Source organism: Neophocaena asiaeorientalis, unplaced genomic scaffold (genome assembly GCF_003031525.2).
Source record: "Neophocaena asiaeorientalis asiaeorientalis breed wild unplaced genomic scaffold, Neophocaena_asiaeorientalis_V1.1 scaffold180, whole genome shotgun sequence".
Classification (NCBI taxonomy): domain Eukaryota; kingdom Metazoa; phylum Chordata; class Mammalia; order Artiodactyla; family Phocoenidae; genus Neophocaena; species Neophocaena asiaeorientalis.
Genome location: NW_020173697.1, coordinates 4,121,435 through 4,142,997, shown reverse-complemented (window position 1 = coordinate 4,142,997; position 21,563 = coordinate 4,121,435). Strand labels below are relative to the sequence as shown.

Sequence of the window (21,563 nt, the reverse complement as noted above, 5' to 3'; positions counted from 1 at the left end):
CTGAGCTGCCAGTGCAGAGGGCATGGGTTTGATCCCTGGTCAGGTAACTAAGATCCCATATGCTGCATGGCTAAGAAAGTGTCTGCAGTGCAAAAAAAAAAAAAAAAAAAAAAAAAAAAAAAGCTTATTCAATAATAAAGCTGTTTAAAAAAAATTGGTTTAAAAGAAAATAAATAAATGTGTAAAAAGCTTAGTTCTTACCCCAAGTGAGAGGGATACAAGGCATATGGCTCCTCACGTCATCTTAAAGCACCAAGAGACGACATCTGCAGTTACTTACATCTGTCCCTGGAAGAGGACCAGATATCCCCACCGCCGCAGACTTTGGACTTGGCCACGTAATGTGCTTTGGTCAACGGCATGTGCAAGAACCAGTTGTGTATCACCTCCAAGCAGAAGGTGCAGAGTCACTGTGAGATTTCACCAGTCTGCCCAGGTCCCGGAATGGGAGAACGCACAGTCTGCAATGTGACAAGAGTAAGACACCTTTACTGTAAGCCAGAGACTTGGGGGTTGTTTGCTCCCGCACAGAAATAGATTAATACCCTAGAAGAGAAGAACTTCGTTTTACTGGCGGATTTTGAGTAAGTATTCTCAGAGCGGGTGCGATGTCAGGTTTCCTTCGAGGTGTAAGTAGGATTTCAGGGGACAGAGAAGGAAGCAGGCAGGGTGTATGTTTATATCCAAAGAGACAGATGTGGGAAAATGCAGGTGGATTGGGGAAGAGGGCGGAGAACAACGAGTAATCGGATAGATCTAGAATCTCTGGTGCGAATGGAGCGGAGTGGAAGATTCTTTCAATCACATTCAGAGGGACTTGAACATCACGGTCAGCAGTCAACACTTCTCAAAGTGGACAGGGAAGGCCATCTCTGGAGGAGGGAGCAGTCAGGAGATAGCCCGAGATTTAGGAACATTTATGGGCTAAAGGAAATGGGCCAAATCAGAGGTAATACCGGAAGATACAAGAGAGGAAAACTGGGATCAAAGATGGAGCCTTGGAAAGTTTTTCTGAAATCAGTAAAGAAAAACAACAAACTGATAATGAGAACTTTGGAGGCGGAGTGAGTTCACACCAGACAGCCCTGATCCCAGTGAAGGGGGTAGATTGTGGAAAGTGAGGGGTGGGAGTGGGTGGAATAACCTTGTTGTGGGGAGGGGACGGCCATGGCCACAGAGGAGGGAACAGCTTCAGAGGCATCACGTAACTTGTCACCAGGATGGTGTAAAGTACGTGGACCAGCAAGTACAGTACCTAGAAATCTTCCTGGCACACAGTTCACTGGTGCTCAGGAAATGCCTGACCCCTCTTTGGTTTTCCTTTATGTAATTTACCAGGTCCTTGAATATGGACGCTTTTCAGGCCGGAGCCCACAGGTCATTATGTCCTCTCTCCGAGGCCACCACTTTCCATCTGTGCTGTCGCAGGTGTCGCCCACGCCAGAAAACCCCACCGTGCACTCTTCATGGCTCACAGGCTGGCCTCCCCCCATCAACCCCCTTCTCAGAGTCAGTGCTGTCAGTTTGGGGTAAATTTCACGCACAGTCTAATCTCAGCACTTTACAGGCTTGTTGACTCACGTGGCTTCTTGCAATTCTAGTCACAGGATTAGACACTGGAGACGTGGCAAACTTGGTTTGCAAGTAGATGCTGCATCAAAGATGTACCTCAAATCCAACAAAATAAATGAAGCCGGCACGAATCTCCTGCTTGGCACTGAGCCGGGCTGGCAGGGATTCCTCCCAGGCACAGCACGGAGGAACAAGTGAACAGCGGCTCCCGACGCAGCACCGGGAGTTCTAAGCTGCAGAGTCGAACCAGTTCAGCTGCTAACCCGACAAAAACTTGGTGTGAATATACATGTATATGCTACGTTTCTGTGAGAGCACAGAACACGCGTCTATAAATAGTCAGCTGAAGCTGGCAGTGACAACAGAAGCTCTGTACTTTCTTGGCTTACTGAACTGCACAGAAAGACGGAACACTGTGTGAGCCCTGCTACGGGAGGCGTGTGTACTCAGCCCACCGTGGAGGAGTCTGCTGAGAACGTGACGTCAGACGCCAGGGCCAGCTCTCGGCCGTGTTCTGGGCTAGTTCAGTGTGACGGCTTCAAGGAGGGCTTTGAGCTCAGGCAGGAAGGAGGAAGCGTTTCTCTAAGCTGGTCTAGGTTAGAGAAAAGCCCAGTAAATACCCAGGTGCTGGCAAGGCAGGGGTGGGGGGAGTCCAGGGGAACCAACACTCACGATGTGTGTGACGTTCACATGTGTCACACGGATGCGCAGACACAGCTCTGCATCCGGTGCGTGCGCTTTTGAGAACTCAGAGTTTCAGGCACTGGGCAAAACCTTCCGGTGATTATAAGTTATATACAATCATTTGATTACAAATTAATGTAACATTTTTTGACGTCTGTACCCTCTAAGGAACAGTTTATTCAACATGCATCTTGAGTATCTCCCAAGTTCGAGGCACCGTGCTTGGTGCCAGGAACAGAAAGATGAGTAAAGCAGGGTTCCAGTCTTTGGGGAGCCTGCAATCCAGTGACGAGGATTCTGCAGGGCTGTTGAGTGTTGTAACATTGGCATATACAAAGCCTTTGGGACTCACAGAAAGTTGCTCCAGTCCCTTTTGCTGGATGATAATAAATTAGCCCGGGACTTAGTGGCATAAGGCAACCATCGTATTATTCTCACGGATTCGGTGGGTTAGGAATTTGGAGAGGCACGGAGCATGGAGGAGGGGGCTGCCTGTGTTCCACCGTGTCTGGGGCCCCACCTGGAAACAGGACGACCAGGTCTGCCCACCGGGTGTGTACACATGGCCTCTGCAAAGAGCTAGGCTTCCTCACAGCTCCAAGGGGATGAGTTCCAGCCAACAGGGTGGAAGCCACATTGTCTTTCAGGGCCCAGCCTCATAAGACACCAGTGTCTCTCCTGCCACAGACTCTGTTGGATGAAGCCTGCCCAGAAGCAAGAGGACGGACATGGACCCAAACTCTCAGTGCGGGGAATGTCGAAGAATTCTGTGGCCATTTATAAAAACTGCTGTGGGGCTTCCCTGGTGGTGCAGTGGTTGAGAGTCCACCTGCCGATGCAGGGGACACGGGTTCGTGCCCCGGTCCGGGAAGATCCCGCATGCCGCGGAGCGGCTGGGCCCGTGAGCCATGGCCGCTGAGCCTGCGTGTCCGGAGCCTGTGCTCCGCGACGGGAGAGGCCACAACAGTGAGAGGCCCGCGTACCGCAAAAACAAACAAAAAAAACTGCTGTGAAGAGAGCACCTTCCTAGCTGGGGAGTCAGGGAAGGCTTCACGGAAGAGGTGACGTTTGGGCTGCATCCTGAGGAGTGGAAGTTTGCCAGGAGAAGTGGCGAGGGTGTCAAGAACAGCATCCCAGGCTCACACACCCATGGGGACACAGAGGTAGGAGAAGGAGGAATCCAAGGGGGGGACCACGAACAGATCAAGCATCAGAGGAAAATCAGTCTCACTGCTCTCCCATTCTCTGGATACATCAAGCGTCGGAACTGCTAACTCAACTCAACCATTGCTCACTGATCCTTAAACCAGGTGCATTGCCTCGGGAAAGTGCCGTGGAGCAGGTGGGTTTAAAGTCAGGCTTGAGAGTGAAGGGACAGCTGTTCTTTAGCAAACACCTAGCACGTACTCCCTGTGGGCACCAAGGACAGGGCCGTTTCCACTCACTCGATCCTCACCACCACCCTACAAGGCGACTCCTGTTACTACCTCGCTGACAGATGGGGAAGCTGAGGTCCAGAGAGGTGGGGTTACCTGCTCAGCTGGCCAGGGGCACACCTAGGATTCAAAGCAGGTAGCCTGACCACAGAGTCTGGACACCTGACCCCTGCACGGGGCCACCCCTCAGACAGCTGGGGCAGAACAGAGGCTGAAACTGAAGGCCACCCTGGGAGATTGATCTGTGTGGAGACCAGAAGCCATTTAGGGCCACCTGAAACGGCAAGGAATGTGATCTAAACTGTGCGCACACAGCTCACACAGCTGGTTCTGGGCTGATCCAGATAAGACAAGTGTTCTTCATTGTTCGCTAAAGCTCGCGTGCCCGGAGAGAGTACTTTCTGGTCCAGCACCTCTTCTGATCTCTCCAATGACGATGTAAGAGTCTAGACTCTGGAAGAAACCAGCAATGGGGCTACCCCACGGGGTCACGGGGCAGGGTCTCCCAGGCGAGGTCTTAACCTACATGGGATGTTTTAAGGCTAATCTAGAACAAGACCAAGCATATTCTGTGGTTTGACTCGCAAAGATAAAATGCAATATATTACGGCAGTTTAATTTCCCCATCAACTCAGCACTGTTTTTACTGCCCTGAGCTGTGGTTGACCTAATGCTTTGCTGTGCTGTGTGGTGCCATTTAGATACACAGGCTGCCATCAGGACAGACAGCATCGCTTGGGCAGAAGGTCTGAATGAAAACACCACAATGTTATCATCCCTCAGGTACTTAGTATAGAACCTAAGATGCACAATGGTTAAGAAAGTGGTGGAGGTACACTGTGACCTCAGGAAAACGGTGGGAGCAGCTGGCAGCTCAGTTCCGGGTTCTGGGGAAGCGCTTTTAAATGGACATTGTGCTAATCTCATCATCTTCTATAAAAAATTTAGACCGTTTACTTTGTGATGACTTTACACGTTCACTGAGATATATTAGGAAGTGGTAGGAATAATAAAAACAACAAAAACCATAATATCAAGCCCTTGGCTCAAAAACGTCCTCCAAGCAGACTCATGCAAAAAGACCAGGGCAGGTGAAGTGGATCATTTTGAAATTGAAGGTAGTTTAAAGGATCAAATCAACAGTTCTAGAATTTGTGTACAGTCTAAAGGCATGACCTGGGAGGGAAGTCAGGCTTGTTTTGACAGGAGGTGTGTGATCACGAGGCTGGGACCAGAGCTGTGTGCCCTCAATCTCATGAATCACCTCTGGTGAGCTTCAGTGGACACACAAAATATGTAGTTTTGCTGCACAGCAAAGGAAACCATAAACAAAACGAAAAGACGCCTATACACTGGGAGAAAATATTTGCAAATGATGAGAGCGACAAGGAATTAATTTGTAAAATACACAAACGGCTTATACACCTCAATATCAAAACAAACAAACAAACAACACAATCAAAAAATGTTCAGAAGGTCTAAATAGCCATTTCTCTAAAGAAGACATACAGATGGCCAAGAGGCACATGAAAGATGCTCAACATCACTAATCATTAGAGAAATGCAAATCAAAACTACAATGAGGTATCACCTCACACCAGTCAGAATGGCCATCATCAAAAAATCTACAAACAACAAATGCTGGAGAGGGTGTGGAGAAAAGGGAACCCTCATACACTGTTGGTGGGAATGTAAATTGATACAGCCACTATGGAGAACAGTATGGAGGTTCCTTAAAAACCTACAAATAGAACTACCACACGACCCAGCAATCCCACTACTGGGCATATACCCTGAGAAAACCATAATTCAAAAAGAGTCATGTACCAAAATGTTCATTGCAGCTCTATTTACAATAGCCAAGACATGGAAGCAACCTAAGTGTCCCTTAACAGATAAATGGATAAAGAAGAGGTGGCACATATATACAATGGAATATTACTCAGCCATAAAAAAGAATGAAATAATGCCATTTGCAGCAACATGGATGAACCTAGAGATTATCATACTAAGTGAAGTAAGTCAGACAGAGAAAGACGAATATATGATACCACTTATATGTGGAATCTATAAAAAGAATACAAATGAATTATTTATAAAACAGAAACAGACTCACAGACTTGGAAAACAAACTTATGGTTACCAAAGGGGAAGGGGAGGGCGATAAATTGGGAATTTGGTTTAACAGATACACACTCCTATATATAAAATAGATAAACAACAAGGACCTACTGCATAGCACAAGGAACTGTTCAATATCTTGTAATAACCTGTAATGGAACAGGATCTGTAAAAGAATAAATATATATAACTGAATCACTTTGCTGTACATTTGAAACATTGTACATCAATTATACTTCAATAAAAAAAGTCTACACAATTATTCAGCCTTAAAAAGGAAGAAAATTCTGATACATGCGGCAACATGGATGAAACTTGAAGACATAGGCTAAGTGAAATAAATCAATCACAAAAGGAAAAAACAAAACAAAATAAAAAAACCCAAAACACATATTTTTGGCGAGTTTTCTAAAAAGTGGTTAATTAAATAAATGACTCTAAAAACTATGCTTCCTGCATGGATGGAGGGATGGATGGATGGAGGGATGGATGGATGGATTTCACTAAATGCCTTTCTCTCTAAGTGAAATGACCTGCGTGGTCCCCTACCTGACTTCCTGTCCCAAACTCCAGTGGCAGCAGAAACAGAGACATCAAAGCACCTAGTACTAGTTTGTCAACCAGACCAACAGCCAGAAAAGCAGTCTCCTTTTTCTCTTTCTTGAGCCCATTATACATGTTTTCTGGTGCAGAGTAAAAGCAAGCCAAGAATACCCATTTGTATGCCACAAGCCTTCTGCACAGACTAGACATTCACACACACTGTAGCCGTCTCTTGGGGAAGCTATGAGAATATTCGTGGATTTCTAAGCTGTCATTTCAAAGACACAGTCGTGGGAAAATGGCTCTACAAGTATTAAAGCATTCTTGCTTTTGTGGCATTAAGATGACATGAAAAGATGTCATATTCTCTTCTAGACTTGAATCTACTAAGTACTTATTTGGGTCTATTACAGACATTGAAAATTTTCTTTAGAAAGTCTTTCTTGCTGACAAAGCGAGGGTGTCATTAGCAATGCAATATCAAAACTTCCACTTAGATGGGCCTAAAGTCCACATAAGAGAGAGTACCGAGTGTTCCTTTTTATTTGTAAGTTATCTTGATAACAAGGGTTGAAGAGGGTGTATCTCATGCCCAGGGCATTTAAATCATTGCTGTTCCCCAGTATTTACTCTCCAAGGTTTTCATGCATATTAGAACTTGGCTACTAACATGGTTATTCCATGCTGAAACCATACATGGGATGTTTAGAAAGAGAAGATTATTCAATCGGCTGAGTTTTGGGAACGAGTTTGTTTTACCTTCCAGTCTGAATTGCTTTCAAGAAAGTGAGACTATTTTTGGATTCTTTTTTATTCTGTGAATGTTAGGTCTATTGAAGCTCTTTGATTCTTCTACCTTGTTGCTTAGAAACATTTTATTAGATACTGTCAGTGCTTCAATCTGATTTAAAATGTTACTCTTCTATGTCACTGAAGAATGAACTTGTGCTTTGCCATTTTTCCCAGTCACGGCCTTTTAAGTTATTTATAGTTGTTAATATTTTATTGACACAAGAATGCTAGGTCAGAGTGAGCCAATAGTTCTGGCCTTTCTATTTTAAGGGCATTGGTTGGGGGTTGGTCTGGAAAAGTTTGTGGCAGGCAGACACAGGAGTGATGGGGTGTCCTCAACATCCTTCATCTCTGACACTTAGAACCTAAGAGGTGGCAGGTAGATTCATAAACCCCATTTCAGATTCTTTCCCAGCACACCGCCTGGGTCCAACTGCCTATCACCTGCCTGAAATCCCACCATTGGTGATATTTCTTTGATGTTGTTTAAACAGTTATCAGATTCAAACTTACTTGGAGATTCACTGAGTAGCTGGATGAACATAAGGCCTGGAAGAAGTGTGGGCTGAGACAGGACTCTTGAAAGCAGGGGCATCAGGAAGGGGGGTGGGTAGGGGGGACTCAGGGAAGAAGGGAAACTGACAAAACAAAGATCACAGTTTAATTGGGTTTAATTTGGCCCAATTTCCTCAAAGAGCTACTTCACAAAAGAGTTAATTAGGCCAGTAACTCATGTTAAACCTGAACTGCTAGTCTGGAAAAACACAAATTCTGCCTTTAAAAGTAAGACCCGATTCATACCTTCTGAATAATGAAACAACTATATTTCAAATTAACGTATCTGTATTCTGTCCACTAACAGAGAGGATTTTATGTGGCTTAGAATTGTTACCTCAAGACTGGAAGCTTATTTAAAACCAAGTGAAAGAAAACTTCCCAAACGATCACTCCAATTAAATATGCACACACACTTCACCTTTATACGGTGGTCCCTGTACGTCATGCTCTAAAGATAAAGGGCACTGCCAACTTACACAAATGACTTGACGATCCTGACTGAGATACCTTGTGTAACAGGTAATTCTCACTGTTTCAGAATCTCTCATCCTCCGGGGTGATTAGCTTCAGTGTTGCAACCCTAGACCTAAAATAATAGTAGCTATATCCAATACCAATGTTTTTTAAGTAAAAAGCTTGTTACCATAACATATACAGTAGATCAGACTTCCCGGAAGTTTCAAGTTTTATGGGTGAACTGACTAAGCTTAAAAAAGGATGCTTCGTTCATTTATGAGAGGCTTTCTAACTGAGCCTAATAGGGGCACAAGCTGGGAAGCACACTGAGTTGAGCAAGCCACCTCCCTAGAGCTGTCAACAGACAATTCTTTTTCAGACTGGGAGGTCTTAGGACACTGGGAGCTACATATACTATATATATATTACTATACTATACTATATTAGCTGGGAGCTAATAGGGGCACAGGCTGGGAAGAAAATATTCAAAGGGATTGTAATCTGATTATGCCAATATCACTTCTGAAGACAAAGAGAACTTCGCCATGATTCAGACAGAAGAAGCTAATAATAACTTAATGTGGAGTTATTATTTTTGCCCATAAGCATCTGGGTGGTTGAAGCAATCTGATTGTATGATTAGGCATGAGTCCAATCTGGAGAAATATTTTGGTCTAAAATAGTTATGTGGGAAACCATTGGAAATATGTCTCAGCTTCTGAGAGATTTCAACCCGGTGAATCAGTACATTTTTACCCTGATATTTCATTTTTATATGCCATTGGTAAACAAACACACAAAGAAACAAACAAACAAAAAAGCATGTTCCCCAGAATTTTATGTTAATGGCCCAAATCATGGTTGATAATATTATGTACCTCAATACTCTGGGGAGCTTGTGATGTTTGACAGTTATATTTGCTCACTGATCCTTAAGACAGCTGAGAAGTACAAGGTAATGGCAAGATGCTATTTCCAGACAAAACTTGGGCCATCTCAGTGGAAAGCTAGTCATAAATAATACATCTAGAGATAGATGGGATTCAAAAACCAGAGCCTCCCTACAAAACGTTGCCCTTTGTATATGATAACTTCAACTTTCAAATTTTAAGAATAGTCAAACTCTACAGCATGTATTCTTAATTTCCTTTCCCCACCCCGCCTTTTTTTCTGTTGTTTCAACTGATGACCAGTTTCAGTGTCCTAAGACCTACCAGTCTGAAAAAGAATTGTCTGTTGATAGCTCTAGGGAGGTGGCTTGCTCAACTCAGTGTGCTGACAAACTGAAGATGGATGGAGCTTTCAAATCTGGCTGGGACATCTGGGAATGTTTTTCTCTTTAGCAGCAAGATGCCAGATCAGAGGAAAGAAAAAAAAAGAATATAATTTGTACAGACCCAAGGTTCTACGTTTATAAAGTCTATGAGCCGATTTTAGGGATGACAACAGTTATAGGAAAGTTTTAGATTTAGAGAATTCAAGCCTTTTCCATGTCTATATGGTCAATTAATTTACAACAAAAGAGCCAAGAATATAAAACGGTGGGAAAACTGGACAGCTACATGCAAAAGAATGAAACTGGACCCCTGTCTTATGCCACACACAAAAATCAACTCAAAATGGAGTAAACACTTGAATGTAAGACCTGAAACCATAAAACTCCTAGAAAACACAGGCAGTAAGCTCCTAGACACTGGTCTTGGCAATGATTTTTTGCCAACAAAAGGAAAACATAAACAGGTGGAACTGTTTCAAACTAAAAATCTTCTGCACAGCAAAGAAAACCATCAACAAAATGAAAAGGCAACTATGGAATGGGAGGAAATATATGCAAATCATATATCCGATAAGGGGTTAATATCAAAAAATATTTTAAGAATTCATAAGACTCAAGAGAAGAGAAAAAAATCTGACTTAAAAATAGGCAAAGGGCCTGAATAGACATTCTTCCAAAAAAAGACATACAAATGGCCAACAGGCACATAAAAAGATGCTCCACATTACTAATCAACAGGGAAATGCAAATCAAAACCACACACAGTGAGATATTGCTTCATACCTGTCGGAATACCTTTAGTCAAAATGACTAAAAATAACAAGTGCTGGTGAGGATGTGAAGAAAAGGGATCCCTTGTCCATTGCTGGTGGGAACATAAATTGGTGCAACAACTATGGAAAATGGTACGGAGGTTCCTCAAAAATTTTAAAAGAAAACTACCATAGGATCCAGCAATCCTACTTCTGGGTATTTATTCAAAGGAAATGAAATCACTATCATGAAGAAATATCTGTGCCCTCATACTCACTGCAGCAGTATTCACAGTAGCCAAGACATGGAAACAACCTAAGCGTCCACTGACGAATGGATAAAGAAATCTATACATCTCTATCTATAAATATGTATGTAATACATATATACATACTATACATATATCACTATACATACATACACACACATATGTGTGTGTGTGTGTGTATGTGTAATGGAAAATTATTCAGCCGTAAGAAAGATGGAAATCTTGCCATTTGTGACAATGTGGATGGAACTCGAGGGGATTATGCTAAAAGAAGTAAGTCAGACAGAGAAAGACGAACATGGTATGATCTCATTTATATGTGGAATCTAAAACAAACAAACTCATGGACACAGAGAACAGATTGGTGGTTGCCAGAGGCGGGGGTGGAGGGTGAGAGAAATGGGTGAATGGGGTCAAAGTGTACAAACTCCCAGTTGTAAAATAAATAAGTCCTGGGGATGTCACGCACAGCACAGCGACTATAGTTGACAACACTGTACATACATGAAAGTTGCTAGGAGAACAAATTTTAAAAGTTCCCTCACACGCTCAAAAAAACTTTGTAACTAGGCGAGGTGATGGATATTAACTTACTGCGGTGGTCATTTTGCAATGTATACATACACAAAATAATTATGTTGCATACCTTAAACTAATACACTGTTATATGTCAAGTATATCTCAATAAAACCGAAGGGGAAATAAAGTACAGTAGAAAGTCAGTGAAATGTTATAAACACCCCATGTACTCCAGCAGAGTGTCACTGTATAAAGGAAGATGCCATCACTTACTAAATACTCCCTCTGCCTTTATTTATTAAATTCCCTCTCTCGACACTAAAAAAATTAGACCTAAACGTAGGATTAGAAACTATAAAACTCTTTGACATACCTCATAGCAATATTTTTTTGGATCTGTCTCCTAAAGCAAAGGAAATAAAAGCAAAAATAAACAAAGGGGACCTCATGAAACTTAAAAGCTTTTACACAGCAAAGGAAATTACTGACAAAATGAAAAGATCTACCGTGTGGGAGAAAATATTTGCAAATGATATGACTGATAAGGGGTTAGTATCCAACATATATAAACAGCTCACACAACTCAACATCAAAAAAAAACAACCCAATCCAAAAATGGGCAGAAGACCTGAACAGACATTTTTCCAAAGAAGACATACAGATGGCCAACAGGCACATGAAAAGATGCTCAACATCGCTAATCATGAGGGAAATGCACATCAAGGTATCATCACATACCTGTCAGAATGGCCATCAACAAAAGGAACACAAATAAACAAATGTTGTTAAGGATGTGGAGAACAGGGAATCCCCCTACACTCTTGGAGGGAATGTAAATTGGTGCAGCCACTGTGGAAAACAGTATGGAGGTTTCTCGAAATATTAAAAATAGAACTACCATATGACCCAGGAATTCCACTCCTCGGTATATATCTGGAAAAAAAAAACAAAAACAACTAAGCGTGGGGACCCTGCCTGTTCACTGCCGGTTTCCAACACCCAGAATATGGCAGACATATGAGTAGGCAAGTAACAACATCTGTTAAATGAACAACAGTGGTCATCATGACCATCGTTGTTATGTGCTGCAGTATCGTATTTTGATATCGGTATATTGATATATATTCTTCATGTTGATTTATAAGAACGTGGCTAGAGAGGAATGGAGAACAGTCCAGCCAGCAAGTGGGCCAGGGTGTCCTGGATAACCTGGTAGCGGTAGTTTCTCTATGACCCAGCGAGTGTAGACAGGGTGGTCTATTACCCTGCTTCTAAGAATAGGTGTCCAGGCAGTTGGATTTGGAGAGTTGGGCATGTATTTTTCAGGCTTTCATATTGCCCGGTGATGGCCAATGCACACATCTTCAGATTGACATGAAGACGCCAAGAGTTCAGTTCTGCACGCAATCTTCATGCTACCCACGCCTCACACATGTATCAGCCACCCCCTCATCAGGTAAGAAAAGTCCCGGAGGCATGACAAACAGAAAGGGAAGCTGGATTCACGTGCAAATACTCTCATGAATTTGAGGACGATGGGTTTAAACAAACCCGAGACAGTCTGATGTATCGCGATGCTTGTATCAAGGGAGTGTAAATGGAACATCAGAGGCTGCGGCACTTCTATTCTGAACCACAGCATAATGACCATTTAGGCATTTGTGACAGAATCAACGACTCCACTTTTCTGACAAAGCCTACCTGTCCGCTGTCCCCACGGGCTGCCTTCTCTCTGCTCCCAAGAGAGCATTTAGAACCTGAAGCCCTTTCCCTGCACTGGGTGACTGTGCTCGTTGCAGAGCTGCCCGTCCCAGCCAGCCTGGCAGCCCGAGTCCCACATCCTCCTAAGAAGAGCGCCAGCTCCCTGAGGGTGTAGAATTCCCTGACAAACCATGGCTGTGGCTGGAGGACTTGATTCCGAGTGGTCCTCGTTTCTATGGCTACGAGACTTCCCTGAGTGGCAGAAAATAAGGGCAGATTGCTCTCAATTTCTCAATACATTGATGTAAAATGTTAAAAGAAAATCCACCCTCTAGCTGTTCATCCTCTCCCTCTCCACCTCCTACCACTGGCATTACAGCGAATGCCACTGAGGCCTCCCAGCCTCCATCTGCCTCTACTGCCCTCCTTTCTAATATAACCCTGGTTTTGCTCAGGCCTCCTCACCCCTCTTCATAGCTGACGTGGTTAGATTTCAGGCGAGACTGGCCCTGTCCACGGGGGGTTCATCATGGTTGATATAAGCCAGGGACTCCTTTAGGGACAGACATTTCACTCAGTCCAGGGAAAAAAAGAGATGTGTCACCAGCTCAGCTGGGTGTACTTCTGAGAAAGACTTCCCTTCCTTAAAACAAACAAAACGAACAAACAAGAATAAGAAGAAATGGCCCTTTTGTATTTTGTTTTTTTCTGTTTTTGTATTTTCTGTATTTTCTGTTTCCGAATGCCGAGTGTGAAGGGTGATGCGGGTGATTCCCGCTTTTCCACCTGGAGACCATGCGGGAAGCCAGTGAAGGTCCAAGGGAAATGGAACTGTTGGAGGCTGGATAAAACCTCAGTACTTAATTATGCTGATGATTTAATCACCCTGAGAAACTCTCCACTGCCAGAGCTCTTATCAGGTGAGAGTACAAAAAAAAAAAAAAAAATCCTAACATTGCTTCAGTCACTTTGAATTGCGTTTTCTACCTTCCTGGCAGCCCAAGGCACCCTAACTAAGCCGCGTGACTCTGCTGTTTGCTCAACACGTCTTTATAAACCCCTGGCTTGGGGACTTTGGAACAACAGTAGGATTTTCTAGTAACGAAAACGTCAATATATCAAATAGATGAGTCTCTACCTCCAACAGAAGACAAATCACTGATTCTATTGTTCAGTGTTGTTTGTATCGTATTTTCAGTTTACAAAGCGCCATTGCACACTCTCAAGTCCTGCCCTGTGCGCAGGTCCAAGAACAAGCAGGCACTTCCTAACTGTAGAGGTACCGAGAGAAAGCAGTGGTCAAACTACGTGTTTATAGACATGTATCTGTCGATCTCAAGCAGCCAGAAAGGACTTGCAAAAATCATAGCAGTAATGGGTGTAACTGTTCCAAGTGTTCGATTTTTCTTACGTTCTCCTCCCCGCTTCTCTGATGAAAATGTGATTCTCTTAGCCATCCAGGCTTAAAACCTCCAATTTATTTCTGCTTCTCCTACCCTCTTACTCCAGAAACTACTGTGGCCAAGCCTCTGACGAGGCCCTCAGAAACATCTCTCAGGTCCAGGCAGATCACCCTGTCGTTCCTGCCACTCACCTGGTTCAGACCCTCATCAAGAGCCTCTGAAACCCCCACGAGGGGCTTCACTCTCTCCCGAGCATCTTTCCAAAGCAGAGGTCTGTCCTGTCCACTCTGCACACTGGCCTTCAGGAGACCTCAACCCACGTCTCCCCTGCGCCCCGTGTTCCCCACTCCAGCCCAACAGACGGCCCTCTGGGCCCTTTATTGCCTTCACCCCTCACCTCACATCCAGTCTGTCTCCATCTGCCCAAATCCCAACTACCCTTCACAGATTATCTGAAATTACTATTTGTTTTTCAATTTAATTTTTATTTATTTATTTTTGGTTGCATTGGGTCTTCGTTGCTGCACGCGGGCTTTCTCTAGTTGCAGCACGCGGGGGCTACTCTTCGTTGCGGTGCGTGGGCTTCTCATTGTGGTGGCTTCTCTTGTTGTGGAGCACGGGCTCTAGGCGCACAGGCTTCAGTAGTTGTGGCACGTGGGCTCGGTAGTTGTCGCTCGCGGGCTCTAGAGAGCAGGCTCAGTAGCTGCGGCGCACGGGCTTAGTTGCTCCGTGGCATGTGGGGTCTTCCCGGACCAGGGCTTGAACCCATGTCCCCTGCATTGGCAGGTGGATTCTTAACCACTGTGCCACCAAGGAAGTCCCCTGAAATTACTTTTTTATTCAAAGTTCTCCTGATTTCTCCCAGTCGAAAGTATGGCATTCCTCCCTTGACTTTTACTAGGATTTCAGTTCTCTATCCATGAGGGCATTTATTACTTTTTTTCTTTTACAAGATTCACTTTTAATGGATTTGATAGTCAGGTGCAAATTTGAGCATTATACACAAGAGCTGATGCTTCTATAGAGCTATGTCTGTTTGAACAAGAACAGACTTGCAAAATACAACATAAACCTGAACCAACTAGATTTTTTTCCTGTAAGTTATAATATTCTGATCAAATAAAATTCTTGCTTCCCCACAGGTGTAGTGTTTCCTTACAGGGCACAAGGAATGGTATCTTAGATGCCTGACCACAGTTCTAGGCATTTCTTGAGAGCTGGATTAAGTGGATTTATGCATCACAGTACATAATCAGTTTTATCTACAGAGCAAAAACCTGTCTTCATTCTGGCATCTCTCTTTTTTTTTTTTTCTCAGCGGCCATGGCCCACGGGCCCAGCCGCTCCGCGGCATGTGGGATCTTCCCGGACCGGGGCACGAACCCCTGTCCCCTGCATCGGCAGGCGGACTCTCAACCACTGCGCCACCAGGGGAGCCCCATTCTGGCCTCTCTTTAACATTAAGTAAGGGTTTTTACCAAGAACGGGGTGTTGCTAGTTCTTCCTCTTGTAATGAGATCCGTGCTGCTCTGGCGTTTCACACTCCATGATCACTAGTAGCAGAAGACAAACATCTGAGGCATGTGTTTCACAACGATGTTGCAATCTAATCTTGCGCTACTCTTTTCGATCCCTAAAATCTCTGATGGTGTGCCACCTTTTCTCCAACATTTATTACTTTTGGAAAAATCATCTACTGTAGATATTTACTACACACCTTAAGTACTTTCTAAAAAGTTTTAAGGACAGGAACCAGGTCTTGTTCATTTTTATGCGCTTGGAGCCTACTGTTTCCTTGGCCCTTACAAACATCCAATAAAGATACGTGTCTGTAAACACACAGTTTGACAGAACTGCTTTCTCTCGGTCCCTCTGCAGTTAGGAAGTGCCTGCTTGACCTTGGAATTGCTCACAGGGCAGGACTTGAGAGGGTGCAGTGGCGCTCTGTAAACTAAAAGGAAGTTGAATTATTAAAGAGGGACTGGCTTTCTGTTGAATCCTGTTTTGTGTGTCCAAACCTTATCATCATCTGATTAATTAAAATGAAATAAAATTTTGCAAAAAAAATAAAGGGACATTATTTGGTTCAGCTGGTCACTAATTAACTGTATGAGGGAGAATTCTTTAAGGGCTGATGAATGCAGAATCGTATTAACTGCAAAACAGGATAGATACCTTCGTTTTCTATTTCAGAGAGATTCTTATTAATCTGAAAGAGTTTGAATAACATACATGCTTCAGGATTATTCCCCCAAATTTATAAGCACTTTTTGGCCTTTCATCTGAAGATTATCACTTGAACTTTACAAAAAATGACTGTTTTGCTTTACTGAAAAACACCACTTTCAACGAGTCAAAAGATTATGTGTACCAATATCAACATGAAGGATGCTTTTAAACAAGCAAATGCCTATGTCTTCGTTGGGCAGACTTCTCTACTGATCAAGGCGATGTCCTTCTGGTCATGTGTAGGCACCACGAGACGATGAGGTGCATGTTACCTAGTGGGCAGTTAACACCAGGACTTCCTGTTGGACCCCAGGAACCTGTACTCAGCTAATTTGCAGAAAAGAAACGCACCACAGACTCATGCTGGGGGAATTCTGAGACACATCTAGGCTTACCCTCCACGTTTTCTTATGCTTATTTTTTCCCCCTACTATTTAGATTAAATTTAATACACAGTGTAAAACAGAAGTAGACCCAGAGGTTATCAGATCAGGAAAACTGTCGAGTAAATAAACCCTACTCATGTCCATGAACTTACTGCTTATTGGGTAAGAAGATGATGTAACTAGATACCATAGTAGGATTTGTTCTGACTCACTTAAAGGACAGGTGACGAAGCAAACACTTGGTAATTGGTAAAACTGAATTCCTGCGTATTTAATAGGAGCAATTAAGATTTTATTTGCACAATATTCGTACAAAAGTAAAAACCAACTGGACCCACCTTTAATCCGTATCAGGATGGAACAGGTCCTTTATCGGGTGGAGATAAAGAAATCAAGGACAGCTGAGACACACAGCGAAGTAGAGAGAAGCGAGTCACAAAGGGTTCAGAAGGATTTCTACCCTATAATTAATACCTAGAGTCTAGCCTCTTGTGACTGCAGATGCCAGGAAAGAGGATTTACAGCGAGGTTGGGCAGGGCTGATGTTACATAAGCAAGTAGGCGCCCAGTCACCCTGCCGGATGCCGGGGCAGTGGACAGAGCTCTGGGTCTGGGCCCTTCTCCGGTCTGGGCAGCAGCGATTACAGAACGAGGCTCCACAGGGGAGTGGGACAGAGTGGCCGCCGTGGACCCCAGTGGAAACGTTCCCCCGTTACTGCCTCTGGATGGTTACTCAACGTTCGGATGGGAGGGTGGTGTTAGGACCAAGACAGAGACCTGGATGACCTGGTGGCAGGTGCGTTTCTGTCCAGGTGGATGCCATGGAGGTGGTGACAGGGGTTCTTATAGGTCAGATCTCAGTCCCCCCATGGCAAGACCGTGTGTGTGCCACGTGTTGATGTGGTTCTGCTATTGGAAGAGCATCCCCTTGATCTTCCATAGTTACTGTTTCTGAGAGGGACCAGGAGGGATCACAGCCCTGGAAGAAGCTCTTCTTCCTCCTTGTCTGCCTCTGGTTGCAGGGGGTGCTGGGGCGTGTGTGTGTGTGTGCACGTGTGTGGCGTGATGGGAAAGTCGGGCTCATGGCACCTCAGCAGTTTGCTATACAGGGAAGCAGTTCAGGGCCCAACAGCTCGAGGCCTCTCAGAAGGGTCTGCACAGTTCCCGAGGTCAAGGGTGAACAGTGATGATGATGCTCTGATGGTGGTGCCGGGGCCAGGGCCAGGGCCGGGGCTGGTCAGTGGAGGGAGGCTGGGGAAGAGGGGAGGCTGGGTTTGTGCGGCCCGGCCTAGGACAGTAAGGAGGAATCAGCCCTAGTGGAGGGCAGCTTGGCCGGATCCCCTGTGAAGTTTGGAAGGAAAGGTGGAATTGAGCAAGTAGGCAGGCTGATCTTTCAAAGAGCCTGGTGAGCACCGGGGCGGGGGGAGGTAACTCACAGCACTGGAAGCAGTTGCTGTTTGGACGTGTTTATGTGCCTTAGTAGCGGTACATGGTGACCAAGAGTGGCCGGAGGGGACCAGAGGTCCCCAAGATGGAAACACGAGAGCCGGTGAAAGCCTCCACCTCCTGGGCTGCATGCTGGGGCCTCCTGTGTGAGCCTGAGCCCAGCCCCTCCCCAGGAAGCACCTGACTTCAAGACAGGAGGAAAACACAGGTGCTCCCTGCCCACCGGGGGCTGAGGTCCCATGACAAGACCAAGATGGAGGGGAAGCTGGGGAGGAAATGACGGTGACCCCTTGAGACGAGGCTGCAGCTGCAGAGGGCCTTCATCTCCCCAGGAGGGCGGTGAGCGGTGGCCCTTCACAAACCCCGGGCACCGGCTGCACCAAGAAGCCCTCGTGGGCGACGCCACAGCACGCAGCTCAGCGGCAGCACACGTGTGAGTCGGGGTGACATGCCTGTTATGTCACATCCTGTCTCTCCTCAATCCTGAAATAATTCCCTCACTTAACGAGACCGGTTTTCCTGCTCCTACAATGAGGCCCGTGGGCAGTGCTGCCCTGCTGTGCCCTGAAAGCAATTCAGGGGGGTACACACCCCTGGTTGTTCAGGAACATTTAAACCCATCAGCTGTGTGTGGGTTCATTTTCCACTGGGGCTGGTCTGCCCTGGTGAAGATTTAAGGAGAGGGCAGCTTGGGCTCGAGGAAGGGGATTCTCCACTAGAACTTTGTTGTTTCTTTTGAGGTAAAAGAAACTTAGAAGGGGGCCAGGGCAGCCTGGGTGGTTAAGCACTGACCTGTCCCCGGGATGCATGGACCGTCCCCACCAGCATCTGAGCTGCAGAAAGGATGCGGTTTTTATTCTGCTCGACCTTTCAGGATCTGAAAAGTGCCCTCAGAGAATACAACATGAAATGACATAGAGGTGATTCCAGTGTCACTATTCCTTTCTGTTGAATTCACTGCAGGTTTCTAATTGTGGAAAGCTGTCTCACCAAGACACCACCAGAGTGGACGGAAGACTTTTAAACGGCTCTTTAAAAATATATTAGGTTAAAGTTCGACAAAAAGAGAAGAGTTATAATCTACTCCTTGAAAAAGAAACCTACCCCATCCTGTGATGGGGGGAGTCTGTTCAAGTATGGTTTTAGGTTCCAAGAGATTCTTCAAAGTGTACTTTTTACCCTTCACTGGGCCCTGTGAATGAAGACATTTAATCCAATATCAATAAATCCTAATTAGCTAGAAGATTTGTTTTCATTTAATTAACATTTACTAAAGGCTAGTAATCTTTACACTTCTGTAGGAAGCATTGTGGGGATACAGACATGATTGCTGTCTGCACAGAGCTCACGGTCTGGTAGCTGTAGATTCTCTTATGCTCTTGGGAAAATGACTTTTTTGCTTAGAACATGGGATCATCTGTTAGGCTACCCTGCCGGTAAGACAGGGAAGAAGAAGGGTGTGTCTTGTTATGAAGGGGAAACCAAAGAAAAGACTTAAGGGTTTATGCAATCATATATCTGATAGGGGACTTGTATCTAGAATATAATAAAGAACTATTACAATTCAACAACAATGACAAAAAGACTTAAGTGTTTACCCAGCTTTACCTAAATACTGTTTGATATGAAAAATGACAGGAAATGTTACATCCCACTGCTGATGAATGAGCATATACAGTTTTGTAAGGCTGTGAAATACTGCCTATGCGGAGGAAACAGAGCAAAACTTAGGTGGTACAGAATAAATCTGAACCTCATAGTCAGTGCATGGTGTGCACATCTCGTGCTTAGTCCTGAGTTTCGAGTGGGAAATACAGAACAGCAACTTTACTGACGTGGCAATTATGACAAAAACATTCTTGAACTTGATGGAGACACATTTTTGAACTGATGGAGACAAAGTATCCTAATGTAGCACACTCGAAATAAATATTTGAAAGAGGCTTCAATGTTGCTGTTTAACGGAAAGTCTGCCCTCCACTATCACTGGGAATCATTTCTTAGTAATGGTTTAATAACCTGAGTTTTGTAACAGGACCCTACTGATTAGCTTAGCACAAAATGCTTCAGCCGTTGAGGTTCATGTCACCGAGGAGACAACCAGGACCAAAACTGGAGGGGTTTCTTGGCTGGAAATTAGATAATGAGTATAATTTTTTTTTTTTTTTTTTGCTGTACACGGGCCTCTCACTGTTGTGGCCTCTCCCGTTGCGGAGCATAGGCTCTGGACGCACAGGCTCAGCGGCCATGGCTCACAGGCCCAGCCGCTCCGCGGCATGTGGGATCCTCCCGGACCGAGGCACGAACCCATGTCCCCTGCATCGGCAGGCGGACTCTCAACCACCGTGCCACCAGGGAAGCCCAATTTTCTGTAATTTTAATGACTGATTCACACAAGCTAATGCATTTACCATTTTCCATATTTTAAAAATTCACTTTTACCTGGGCACAGCTGCCCCTGGCTAACAGCATGAAGGAGAGCTGTTTTTCAGTTTTCTCCTGCTTCCAAGAGGTCAGCGTCCAGCTTCAGGCTGCTCAGGACCTTCGGCCAGGGCTGGCCTCCTGGAAGTTCCGTACCCTCCTCAACACTCCTGGGTCCTGGGCACTCGGATTTCAGCTGGTTGTTAGAGTCATAGGAGCAAACCAACCCACGCTCTGTACCCATAATGCCTGATGGAAGCCAAATGTGATTACGAGTCCAGGGCATTTGCACGGTAGAACAATATTACTTGGAAGGATCCTTTCACGGTGCCTTTCCAGCGGCTCCAAATGAGGACCCTTCGAGACTCCTCAGATGCCCCTGTTCTGGAATCTGCCTCCTGTGCCTTCCTGCGTCGGGCAGAGGATCTTTTCCTCACCACTGTGGCCGGCTGTCTTAAGTTCAACACTTGAGATGCTTTCTTAATATAACGTCAGAAGTGCCAGGTACCTCATCGCGGCCTAGGGGCTGGCACTTACCTGCCCGTCCCATCTTACCCAAGGGAGCGGAAAACAAGGCTATCGAGATCCCCAGCATCACAGGGGTTGTCTGAGCCTTTACCCATGACTTGTTACCACTCTGCGCCTTAGTTTTGGAACTTCTGGACTGTCCCTAGACGTTGTACATTTGTACTTTCTCTTTGAGACTTCTCAAGGCATGGAGCAACCACGCCTTTGTTCTGTGCACTGCATCTTCCGGCTGCTCTAGAGTGCAAGGTGTGAACTGGGCATCCCAGAGTTCCTCCTCCAAGACACCTGCCTCACGTTCCTCCTTCTGAAGGGTGTTCTAGGATTTCAAATGTCTGGCTGTCTTCCCTTTGTGTTTCAGAAACCACACCTGTCTTCATTGTACAAGTCCTTTTAAAGCAACAGGAATTCAGACATCAAGAAACTGACAAATTTCCATATATTTCTATTGGTAAATCATAGTTATTACAGTTG

The 21,563-nt window shown here is 44.9% G+C and overlaps 1 protein-coding gene across 1 annotated transcript in view; it reads right to left on the bottom strand.

The window, feature by feature from the left end:
• Positions 1-211: 211 nt before the first annotated feature.
• MFAP3L (microfibril associated protein 3 like) overlaps positions 212-21,563 on the bottom strand; it is a 47,056-nt gene continuing 25,704 nt past the window's right edge. Inside the window, exon 4 of the mRNA XM_024750523.1 lies at positions 212-461. The gene's annotated coding sequence lies outside the window, so the exon portion shown is untranslated. The remainder of the gene's footprint in view (positions 462-21,563) is intronic.